Genomic DNA, 12,912 nt, shown 5'->3' on the forward strand with positions numbered 1-12,912 from the left:
GGTCTGCATGCTGGAGGTTCCTTCTCTCTCTGTAAGTCAACCTGCACTGAGGTCCAGCTGGTGAAAGCTGCTGCTTCTATGTGTACCCCTTGCTGAAGAGTGGAAATGGGCATGTTGGGGGCAAGGTAGGAGCTTGCCAGGCACTGGTAAACTGGGACTTCACTGCTGGTTTTCCAGTGACGGAACGTCCAGGCAGACCTTGCTTCAACAGGACAGGTTGGGACATGCCTGTCTCTTGAGTTTCTAACATCATTAAGTGAATGGAACTCAAGGAATTACAATAGCCTTGCTGGCAACTTCTCTTATACCCTCCCGCTCCTATAAATGAAACCTAGAGTGGCCCAGCTCAAAAAAAAAAAAAAAAAAAGAGTAGTAAAAAGGTGGGATAATGCCTTTTTCTCTTTGGTGGGGTGGATTTGTTGGGCTAAAGTTGGAAAAGGAAGATGGTAAATCTGTAAAATGTTTATAGTTGACTGACGTGTTCAGGATTTCAGTAGTTGTTTTCTCTTTGTTAAATATTGTCTATTGTATAAGGATCCTGGTATAAGGATCCATGGGAGGAATGGATGGGAACTCCATGAGAACACTGCTCCATGGCAGCTTCTCCTTGCTGCAAATTTGCTTCCAGTACACAGATGTCAAGAAAGGACTCCCTGGGACTAACACCACCTGTTTTGGGGAACAATTTTCCAGAAATCAGTTTCTCAGATGCTTGTGCAGTGAACATCACCACTGTTCCACATCGTACCCCCCAGGCTGGGTTGGCAAACCTAAATTTTCAGTACTACAAGTTCATTTTTGCAAGTGAGGGCTTTGCTTTCCTTTGAAAAATCATGTACTAGGCACTGGAAAAAGTAACTGGGAGGCAAAATCTGACCAGCACTTATGTATTTCTTGTTTATTAATCCTTTGCATGGTCAAAAATACCAAAGCATTCTTATTCAGTGTAAGTTATGAATTCAATCCTGTTTACTAAAGGAACTTACATACAGGGGACATTAATTAGTGTATTCAAATACGGAATGTATAAACCATACAAAATGTTTTCCTCCTTACGTTGTGTATGGTCAAATCTACAGCAAAATGGAAACAAATTTCTAATGTTTTTATTTGTTTAAAGGCCTCTAGAGGTTTAAAACAATAATTAAATGCATTTTTATTTTCCTAGAGAAATGTTGCCTAATCTGCTCTGTTTAATAACATTTCCAACCCCCAACCTGTTAGTATAACAAGAATTTTTTCCTATTTTTCTTTTTTTCTTTTTCTCTTTTTTTCTCTTTTTCTTTTTCCTCTTTTTCTTTTCATCTTTTTCTATTTTTTCTTCTCTTTTCCTTTTTTCACTTTTTCTTTTTTCTTATCCTCTTTTTTCTCTTTTTCCTATCCTCTTTTTCTCTTTCTCTTCTTTTTTCTTTTTTTCCTCTTTTTCCTCTTTTTTCTTATTTTCCTTTTTTCTGTTTTTCTTTTCCTCTTTGTTTCTTTTTCTTTTCCTTTTCCTTTTCCTTTTTCTTTTCCTTTTTCTTTTCCTTTTCCTTTTTCTTTTTCTTTTTTCTTCTTTTTTTTTCTTTTTCTCCCTTCTTTTTTCTCTCTTTGCTTTTATCTCATCTCTTTTTTCTTTCTCATTCTTTTTTCCTTTTTTCTTTTCCTTTTCCTCTTCCTCTTCCTTTTCCTTTTTCTTTTCCATATTCCTTCTTTTTTCTTTCTTTTTTCCTTTTTCTCTTTCTTTCTTTTTCTTTTTTCTTTTTTCCTTTTTCTTTTTTCTTTTTTTTTTCTTTTTTCTTTGTCCTTTTCCCTTTGTTCTTCTTTTCCCTTCTTTTTTCTCTCCTCGCTTTTACCTCGTCTCTTTTCTCTCTTTCTTTTTCCCTTTTTTTTTTTTTTCTCCTTTTCCTTTTCCTTCTCCCCGCCGATCAGCTCCGCGGTTTCCGTGCAGGTCGCGGTGTCCGGCGAGCGGGGCGGTGGCGGTAGCTGAGGTGATGCTGCCACCGGGAGGCGGCCCGGCCGGCGCTCGGCTTCACTCCAGCGCTTCGCCTCCTGCTTCCGAGGGGGCTGTAAACAATCCCCGGCGCTGTGACAAGGCTCGTGGGTATATAAATAGCAATGAGAGTGAACTAATGAGCTACCCTAGGGCTGCATATAAATTATGGCTAAAAGTGACTTTAGTTAAGTGGCTATTAGTGCCGACACTGAGCATGCATGAGTGAATGTGTGTTTAATTGCACTAACATGAATGCCACATATTGTTAAATACAGCAGTGGCAATCACTCCACACTAATGGTGACTCTGTCAAACCAGGATCAGGAAAATAACAAGTGCCTAGATTAAATAACTATGTACTCTTTCTTTCAAGATCATGACAATTTGATATTAGTAATCTTATTAGTAAAACATTCTATTGGGATTTTTTTCAGTTACTTTCAGTAGCAATTTATTTCTAGATTATGTATGCATATACATACACACTGGGCAGGTGTAAGTCTCCTAATACAATTGGAATCACTGGAGCTACTTCAACACATAGGAGTTGAAGAGTATTCCCTAATAATTTCTCTGTAGCAAAATGTTGGTACTACAGCTACATGCTGCCCACACAGTCTCCGATAATTTATTTAATGTCGTCAGTGGAAAAATTTATACCAAAAAAAGATTTTATCCAAAGCTAATGAGGATTTTTTTTTCTAGAGAATTGAACTATCCAATCCTGGACTATTCAGCTAACCTTTTCCATAAAGATCCATTTTTATAAACAGGCACAAATACTCTGTAAACAAAACATACTCATCTTTACTGATACGCGAGTCTGGATTCTTTCCATTGCTATTCCTTGCTCTATCAGTGATTTGTCCTATGATCTTGGAAGAGTTTCTTAGCCTAGCATTGTCTTGTAATCCTTAGATCAAGATCAATTAAATAATTGTCAGGAATTACTAACCGCTGTGGGACTGGAAAGGAGTTCTGAAGCAAAATGGCCTTTCCCTGCAGCTGAAATGCCTAATGGCCTCCCTTCCCCCAGAGAGTGCAGTAACATCTGCTGAGGCTTTCTGCTAACAGCTTGCTTCTGACAGCGGTGAGTGATATTACAGGGGTGAAGCAGCTTACAAGTGCTGTTCTGACACATACCATCTCAGTACCATTCTTACACGCACCATTTTGTAGGTCTTAATGAACACTAGTTAAAAAATTATCTATGTTTCCATGAAAAGCCATCCCAGGTATGTCTGGGGGAGCACTCATCTATAGTTCTGCTTAGTAATCTAATTCATCTAGACCCCTTAAAACACCCAAATATCCATGATACCAGGTAGGCTGCTGAGTCCTTCGCTGAGCACTGAGACCACCTGGAAGTGGCCAATGTGGCAGCAGGACACGGGGACAACCGCATCCTGTTGGTATGCGCTGGCAGGCACGGCTGAAGCGTCCAGGGCTCCTAAAAGCAGCCTGTGCCGGTCGCTCTGCCTTCCCACACCCTTCCCGAAAGCCACACAGATCCCAGCAGTTTGGTTACTTCACGGGCACCTCTCCTGAGTCAGAAAGGGGCAACTTCTCAACGTCCAGATATTCAAAGCCCGTAACATTTTTTGTGGACACATTTATTTCAAAATGTAAATAGAAACAGCCAAATTTCAAGGGCCACTCCATTTTATTTAAAGCAATCACATATTGTCTAGTTTTATTAGTATCTAATGGGCAGCCTTTTTTTTTTCTTTTGTACTGGTGATATTTATTCTGAGACTATTTCCTTGACTAAGCTGTTCTCTTATTCACAAGAAGTAGCGGCTCTCCTTTGAATCTGTGAGTACATTGTACCACTGGCTATAACTAAAGCAGCCAGAACCATCTGGTGATTCATTCTTAATGAAAGCATATGTCATATGTTTAGAAAATTATCGTGTTGCTTTGTTTTCTGTCTGCACCCCGTTGGTGTCAGCCCCGTCATCCCATATTCTGCACTTCAAAAACAATAAATGCATTTTAAATACTAAGCCTAGCCTGGATTTTCAGGGATGAGTGCAACTACAGAGAAGTTTCAAAGAGCTCTAGGAAATGGAAATTCACTGAAGAACTAACTAGTCCCATAAGGCTCAAGCTAACGAATGCACAAACAAACTTCACGGGAGCTGCCAGGCTGTGCTTCCAGGCTTGAGCTTCCTACCTACTTTCACTTTAATACGGTTTCCCTGGGTGACTCATTTTGTCTGCACAAGCCCCTGAAGGCCTTCTGCTTCAACCACCCTTTCCTTTTTTATACAATGTGGGGTACGAAGTCTCTTTAAACAGTGACCCGTTGAGTCAAAAGGATGCTCCAGAGGTATTGGCCCTTTAACCTCACAAGAAGGGAAGATTTTTCTCATCTGAGGAAGCTATGATGAAGCTTTGCAGATTGTGTAGGAGGAGGCTTTCCTCAAGGAAGGCCAAGCTACTGCTCAGGTGAGAAACCCACAAGAGAAGGAGAATCTAGTGCTCAAACCCAGATCTAGTGGCTGGCCTTATATGATGCTTCCATGGCCCACTATATCTCCTTGTAGGACCAGAAAGAACCTCTGTTCCTGGTGATCAAGGCTCCAAGTGCTACTCAAAGCCAGTTACTCTTCCCAGTAAGGGGCAGAGGGAGGTTCCTCCAGGCTGACCGAGGTAGGAGCGCCTGGGTGAGACCTGGCTCCTGCCAGCTGGGCACAGCACATCTCCCTGGAGAGGTGCTACCACTGCCCGCTTGATCCCTCCTCGATCGGTGGGACAGTCGGGGAGGAGAGGTGGAGTTGTTCTAGTTGAGGTACGAAACAAGAACAGGCTAGACTGATTTCATCTGTTGCTGTTGTTACTGTCCTATTAATTATTCATGGCATGGTACATTGAAGGAGTTTCACTTTAAAAAAAAATAGTTATGATTTAATTTTTTAAAGTTTGGGGGGGTTTTTTACAAAATTTTTACATTTTTTTAAAATGGTTACACCTTGAATTACCCTCTGCCTGGCAGGAGTGTGGCTGCCCCAGCTCACCTCCTGCACAGAGCCTGATGGAATGATGGCAAGATTCAGGGGAGAGCTGCTTTTCCTTTTTGGATACAAACTGCTATTCAGTGTTTGGAGTCTTACTGAAACTTTCCTTCAGGAAGAAAAACTTACGTTGAAGTCAGATCCTTTTCTGACTTTTTGTCCTTTTCATGTACAAAGACTAAAACTGAAGTTATCAAAAATGGGCAAGCACTTTCTTCTCCATTTCAGAATTATTCCAGCAGAGCTCTCAAGGCAAGTTGTCTCTGGTTATAGACTTTTTGAGAGGCTATGTGCCTAATGCTTGCTCTGGTTATCTCCTTGCTTTTCTGATCTTCCTGTGTCAGCCTGAAACAGTTCTGCTGCTTCTCTTCATGTCTAGCTTCATCAAACAGTGCCCACACCTCTGCATTTGTATTCGGCCCAAAGAAAACCTCTTTTATCTGGGATCCTTACGATGGTGTATATTGCTATCTTCTTGACAATAGCTCTTTTTGTTTCAGCTATCTAATTCCATGAAGGAGCTTTACAGTTTCTTGAGTTTTATTCTGAATGAAAAGCAGCCGCTAGGACCAACAGCCACAAAGAGATTTGATCCAAGCCCTGGCCTAATGCACCCTAACCCTCACTGAAACCGTCTTTCAGAATGAAATCCTGACTTTGAGATTGGACCTTTACAAAGCTCGGAGGTTCCTAGAGGAAACTTCTTGCTCTAATTGGATATATCAAAGTTGAGAGTTCAGACTATAGAGTCAGAAATGTTCGTCCTCAACAAAGAGAAATATAAAACCACACAAAATACTATATCACGTTACTGCAAGGCAGACATTACAGCCAGTCTGGGAATTCCAGGTGTACAGCTAAGGGTAGCTCAGCACCTCAGTTTATTCCTCTTATGACCACAAGGATGCTCCAAAGATGACCACAAGAGACTCTTGTCTTTCACCGGGCTCCTTCTGCCATCAACCAGCCCACCAGCGCGTCAGTCTCAGCTGACAGCCGGCTGTGCCTGGCTGTAATTTTAATGAGCAGTGCTGCCTGATGTCCCTTAGTGTGGCAGCACACTCAGATGTCTCTTGCATGGAAAGGCACACCAGGAAGATGATCCCCAGAAGCATCTGGGGAAAAAAATGTTTAGGACCCTTTGCGGGACCAGGAGAGGTGCATCTCCAAGGGCAGAAGCACCACAAACGTGAAGTATCTTCAGGGCCTTTAGCAGAGAGGCATGTATGGAAAGGATGAAAAGGGACCAGATTTCCCTCACGCCAGCATACGGGTGAGCTCCACCAAGGGCTGCCCCTTCCCCTGCCCCTGCTAACAGAGAGACAGATGGATTCCCACGTTCCCAATAATGGGGTGGGAAGGTTTAAAATCCTCATCTCTTCCCTGAAATACCGGAGTGCTGTTCACAGCCCTCAGACTAGAGCAATGGGGTGTTTGCCTTCTGGCTTGTACAACCTCTTGTGTCTTAAACCAAGCCCAAACAAACTGAATCAAAATCCATTTTATCTGTGCTGAGGTGGACTGAAGACTGGGGGGAGAGGGGAGTTCACAAGGAGTTTCTTGCTGCCAAGGCAAAGGGTCAGTCGCTGCCCAGGCAGCCCACTGGTGCCCCATGAGCCTGGCTAAATGCCCCGTCCTCCTTTTCTAACGCATGACTTTGTGTGAAAAGGGTCTTACCAATCATCAAAATGCAAACATGAGTTCGCAAACATGATGGAAATTAACAGCATTGCAGCTGCAGATAGCTATGGCATGTGGAAGTTGTTTGATGAGACTTCTCAGGAGATGCCGGTCACATCGTCTTTTCTCTCTCTGGGATGGGCTGTGGGACCAGGTGCTGTTTCCTGGGACTGGCTGCTCAGCATGTTCATGAGGAATTGCCTTGAGTATCTACTTTACTAGTAGTGTATTAGTATTTGGTTCCTTTATTAAACTGTGTTTATCTCAATCCAAGTGTCTCCCTTCCCTTTTGATTCTCTCCCCTATTGGGAGGGTGGGGAGGTGGTGGAGGGGGTGAGTGAGTGGCTAGTGTTGTATTGCTAGCTCGGGTTAAACCACGACAAGTTCATGTACAGGGCAATTGGAGTATATGGCAAATTAAAAAAATCACTAAAAGTGAACGCAACCTCTTGGGGGGGTCTCAAGGCATAGGGAAGGGTCCAATTCTCATTGCACCCTACTCATGGTAAGATGAAGGCTATGCTGCAGTATTTCCACAGAATTTACTGCATCTGTTTAGGATCTGAACTTCGTAATTGATGCAATACTAAAAGAAGGTAGTGAAATTGCAAATAAGCAGGTAGTGGAGGTGCAGATAGATGTTTCTGAAGGGACCTTGCAAGTTAATGTAAGCAGGGTTGATTTTCCTCTTGCCTGTTAGCAGTAAAAGGCTGTAACTCTATCCACGACTCTGTAGGGTATGCACAAAATTGATCAATGCAGAGATGAACACTTCACTTGAGTTGAGGTTACTGAAAACCATCAGCTGCTTTCAGAGGAACCAAAGATGCTGATGGCGATACAAATACAGTAAAAGCATCCCGAGTGTTCCAAGGGGATATCACGTAACACGGAACCAGCTGATCATTCACAGTAGTTTCCACAACTGCGTTGCTGTGAGAGTTAGTGTGATTTAATGGGCTACCCAGTGTGGATGGAGTGTGCCCCAAACAACCTGAATTTACTGAACTGATGTTCTTTAATCTGGTTTTGAAAGGGCTACGGCAATCGTACAATTTACTTTCTTCATGCTTCAGTAAAATGTGGAAAATAATATGCAGGGCTATTTTGGGTTGCAAGGGCTTAAAGAGGGATAGCGATACATGAGGCATGCTACCATGTTTGCGTAGCTTCTGGACTGGCTGGCTGGCATTTCGTCAGCTCATAGCTTGGGCAAAACAAGCTCAAATCTGTTCACACCCTTCTGTGCATTGGCAATGATGTGTCTCCATTCACATTTCCATACTGAACCACTGAATTTAACAGGAAATATTCTTGTGGTATTTGACTTTGGATTTATTGTTTCCTTAAAAATTATTAGGGAAAATTATCCTTCAGAATGGAAGGTTAGGGAAAGTAAGAATGAAGAGTCAGGAGTTGTAGTGATTTTGTGTCTCAGATCCACTTTTGAGAATGGTCTCATCTATAAGAGTGGAGGAAGATTTCTTGCGTTGAAGGATTCATTTCCAGTTGCAATGAGCAGTGTTGCTGTTCACAAGCAAACAGAATGGTTTCAAATTCCACATCTGGAAAACTGCTGCAAAGTGTTAAATAAATCTTCTGGTACTCTGCAGAATCACAATGTGGCCTCAATAACTTTGTGATCTACCAGTTCATCAGCATCCTGGACTCTCTGGTTAGGGACTCTGTCTCTGTAGGGAACTAGACGGGTTTAGCACCTTTCAGAAGGAAACTGGCTTTGAGATGGAAGTAGAATGGTGACAACCTATACCTGGAAAAGTTCTGGCCAGAGAGGAGCATTGAGTATTTGCTGTATTTCCCTTGCTCTGAATTCAACACCTGATGTGAAGATGTTTCTGCTGCAGCCTATGTGGTCACAATGGAGAGGAGCTTCAGGTCGTCACACACCAGCCTGAGGAACTTTTCTGTTTTTTTCTTAGAGGCAGTCAACAGGTTCCTGATCTGGATGCGCAGCATTTGATCTTATAGTGCTTGAACCCAACTAGCTGATTCCGCGATTCTGGGAGTAAGGAAAAATCATCGTGCTATTTCTTACACTGCTTTCCACATCCACATCCTTTTCCAAGCCATTTCTGAGCACACGATACTGGCATAGTCATACCTTTAGTTCAACCATCAAGTGAGTGCTTTCAAAGGCTTTTATTTCTGGTTCAAGGAATTTTATGCACCCGCATTTGGGGGAGAACAAGTTTCTGGTTTAGTCATGTTTATCTCACTCTTGAGTTTCTCTGGGTTGGCAATAAGTCAGAGGCAAGTTTTCTGTAAGACATAATTTCACAGCTCGGTGTGAGCACATTCACATAAAGCCACATTCTGCTCTTGTTTACACTCTGCATCTCTGGTGGTTTCGCTGGGGATTTGATGGAGGAAATAAGGTTGAGATTCAGCTCTTTGAGTCCAGTCCCACCGAATTTACTCCAGCATAAAAAACTTGTGGGCTTCCTTCTCCTTATACCCAATGCAATGGCAGGAAACATGTTCTCCTCCAAGTGACCATGGTAACTGGTGCCTGGGTTTCCAAGGTGATTTTCTGGCAAATGGCCGAAGGAGGAAACAGTAACAAAACAGGATCCTGGGCAGCAGAAAGCATCCACATTCCTGGCGATGCAGCAGCCTGTGCTGAGGAGGCCAAAGCCACAGAGACAAGCAGAGCAAACTCCTCACTTTGAAATCGCCACAGGTGTCAAACAAAGCAAAGGGAGGGTACGTCAGCCTGCGGTCCCAGCTTCCTCACACATCTGTTTCCTACTTCTGTCTGGTGACTGGTATCGGTCTCATCCAGCTAACATCTTCAGTCTCATATAAGCTCGCTTTCAACAGAAAATAAAAGAGGAAAATGACACAGGGAAAGAAAAAATAAGCTGCTTAAAACTGACATATCTTGAGGTTAGGAAATTCTCACACTCTCTCCCTATTTATTTTTAGTGCTTCATAGTACTAAATAGGAGCGGTTTTCTATCTTGCATTTTGCAAAGCATAGAAGATATGTGAAAAAGGATCCATCTCTCTTTCAAGTGCAATAAACGGACTTTGTGGAGCACATCGGTATTCCTCCTGGGGCTCCAAAGCAGAGTACAGCACAACCCCTCCTTCCACAGGACTTCCACAGGACTGGTGACCAAACCATTTCCTTTTGCAGAAGAGAGGCAGGGGTGTTGATACGCAGGTACAGACAGACGTGTGTGCTCCTCCAACTCCTGTGGGAGCATTAAAGCCTGTCACAGAACGCTCTCACACCATGAGTTGTGGAGTTCACTGATGTACACCGGTTACACGACACCACAAGCAAGTACAGACGTAGCATCTGGGGATGTTACTGTAGATTAGATGAGTGACTCTTGCAAATTAAGACGAGCCTCAGCAGGAGAGCTACCCACCCTGGCATAGAGAGTCTGGTCCAGAAATAGCAGAAAGCTGTTTCCTTTCTGCTGGAAGAGGAGCCAAAGGGGTTTGAAATTTCCCTCTACCTGTTGGGAGGAACTACTGAGCTTCAAAACCACAAACATGAATCAAACAGTTGCTAAGTGTTTTCTTGTGTGTTTATATTCGTGCTTTCAGCTATAAGTAAAACCTTATGAAGCCTGATTGCCAGGTTTTTCATTAAAGCCAGAAGGTCCTGTTCTACCCCTGCAGGATACGGTTATTGACAAGTTATTTTAAGATTGTTTCATGGCCACAGGATGGAATCAAATTATCCTTAAAAGTACTGTGAAGTATTTTGACATTAATTCTTCACTTATCTAATTGTGGGGTTGATTTCACAATTTCTCTTCTTCCCCCCTCTTCAACTTTTAATTGAAAATGTGTGCTTGCAGTTGGCGAAGGAGATGTACAATAGCATACACTGGAAGCACTTTGCTTACCACAAACACAGAGGCTTTCTGAAAGTGCACGGAGGGAGCACTTGCTTATCCTGCTGAAAGTACAGTAGAAAAGAACCCTGGCTGCAGGGCGGGATGCGTGGGCCACCACAGTAACGGGAGATGGTGATGATGAGGGGAGGGGATGTAAACCATGTAAGTTAGTCTGTGCCAAGACAACCCTTTCTGACTTTATCATTTATAAGCTTCCATACGCATATTTATCACAAGGTAAGTTCAGTTTTTTGCCTCTCTGAGAATATACAGGGTGTTTCAAAAAGATGGACCCAATTTGAATGGTGTACTGCTTTGAAAGTGGGTCCATCTTTTTGAAACCCCCTGTATATCCCTCTGTTAGCACTGCCCAGTACAGTCTGAATGCTGAGTTACAGGACGCGGTTGTGTGTTCTCCTTTCCTGTACCCACCCAGGCTGTACCTGGACTTGGACACGGGAATGCTGCACCACACTGCTGAGATCAGTGTAACGATCTCCATGGGGTTCAGGTCAGTACTACCTGTAGCTCTTTGTGTCTTCTCAGAGCACTAAGTCAAAATCCGGTTGCAGTCTCGCAAGTGTGGGACATGCCTTCTCCATCAGCATCTGGAATATTGTGTCCAGTTCTGGGCCCCTCAGTTCCAGAAGGACAGGGAACTGCTGGAGAGAGTCCAGCGCAGGGCAACAAAGATGATTAAGGGAGTGGAGCATCTCCCTCATGAGGAAAGGCTGAGGGAGCTGGGTCTCTTTAGCTTGGAGAAGAGGAGACTGAGGGGTGACCTCATCAATGTTTATAAATATGTAAAGGGTGAGTGTCACAAGGATGGAGCTAGGCTCTTCTCGGTGACAACCAACAGTAAGACAAGGGGTAATGGGTTCAAGCTGGAACACAAGAGGTTCCACTTAAATTTGAGAAGAAACTTCTTCTCAGTGAGGGTGACAGACACTGGAACAGGCTGCCCAGGGAGGTTGTGGAGTCTCCTTCTCTGGAGACATTCAAAACCCGCCTGGACGCCTTCCTGTGTAACCTCATCTGGGTGTTCCTGCTCTGCCAGGGGGATTGGACTAGAAGGTCTTGCGAGGTCCCTTCCAATCCCTAACATGCTGTGATTCTGTGATCAGCCGAACGCGCTGCCCAGACACCGCAGCTAATTCTGAGCCACCTGGTATATCCCTATGCAAGGGGCAGCAACACACAGAGGTACTAGCACCGGCTTTGAATGGACTAATCATGTTAGTAAGGTACCATATCAGAACTAACTAACCCATGTGGATGACTTTGCCTTCCATACCAGCTACCTATAGAAATGTTTGTAGCCTACTGAGTGCTTGCAGGGTAAAGGCAGGATGACTGAGAACATGCCCCCTCTTGAAAAATTAGTAAGATTTGCTACAGATTTCCTGTGACTTAGGGATATCTAGACAGATATGGGACTAAATTGATTTTTTTTTGTAAGTGCAATTAAAATATCATAAAACTAGTATAGTGCATTGCAAATGAAATGATTGTATGTGATTGTTCGTAATCCACCTTGTGAAATAACCTCATTAACTCCCTGAAATGTATTTTTTCTGAACTATTTGAGTTCAAACATTTGTGTTGGAAAAATAAAAGTATTTGAACTCTGAGTCTATTATTCTTAAATATACATTGGCCATGTATAGACATTTACTAAGAATTTAAACTCTGTATTAAACACATTAAAATATCGGACAAGATATGTGCTGTATAATTATCACGTCTACATCCCATACTAAGGACAGCTAGTGAAAGAAGGTAAGCTGAACACATAGGTAAGAGCCAGCAGATGACTTGGCAGCACTTACGAGACTTCTACATAAAGTAATTACACACGCCACTGGTCTGAGATCAGTTATTTATATCGTCTTTTATATATTGTAGCTCACATTTTATTGGCAATTGTTGTTACCAATTCACTTCAATAGAGGGCAAAAGAGACTGAAGTTGTCATCTCAGACTGGAGGTTGCATGCAAGAGTGAGAATTAAGAAATCTGGGAGGATTACATACAATTGGAAACATGACCAAACTAAAAGAAAAATTCTAGAGCTGTTCAGAGTTTGAGCGATTTTCACTTCCCTTAATGCTTCACTGCTCTCCCTATCTGTGAATCATACTAAAATAAACACCAGAGCTTGGTAAAAAAAAATATCTCGAAACTTTTTACAGTCATTTTTCTCTGGACTTGGACAGATTGCAAGCACTAACTTAACAGTATCAGGAAAAATATATGGTTTGGTGAACTGGAAGTACATTCTCCTGCATTTTCTTTTACTGACTTTTAATGCAACAAATTTCTGAATAATTCGGTGCACTTAAGGGAATTTCTTGTGATGAATGACCAT

The sequence above is a fragment of the Caloenas nicobarica genome, chromosome 1, assembly GCF_036013445.1.
Source record: "Caloenas nicobarica isolate bCalNic1 chromosome 1, bCalNic1.hap1, whole genome shotgun sequence".
Taxonomy (NCBI): domain Eukaryota; kingdom Metazoa; phylum Chordata; class Aves; order Columbiformes; family Columbidae; genus Caloenas; species Caloenas nicobarica.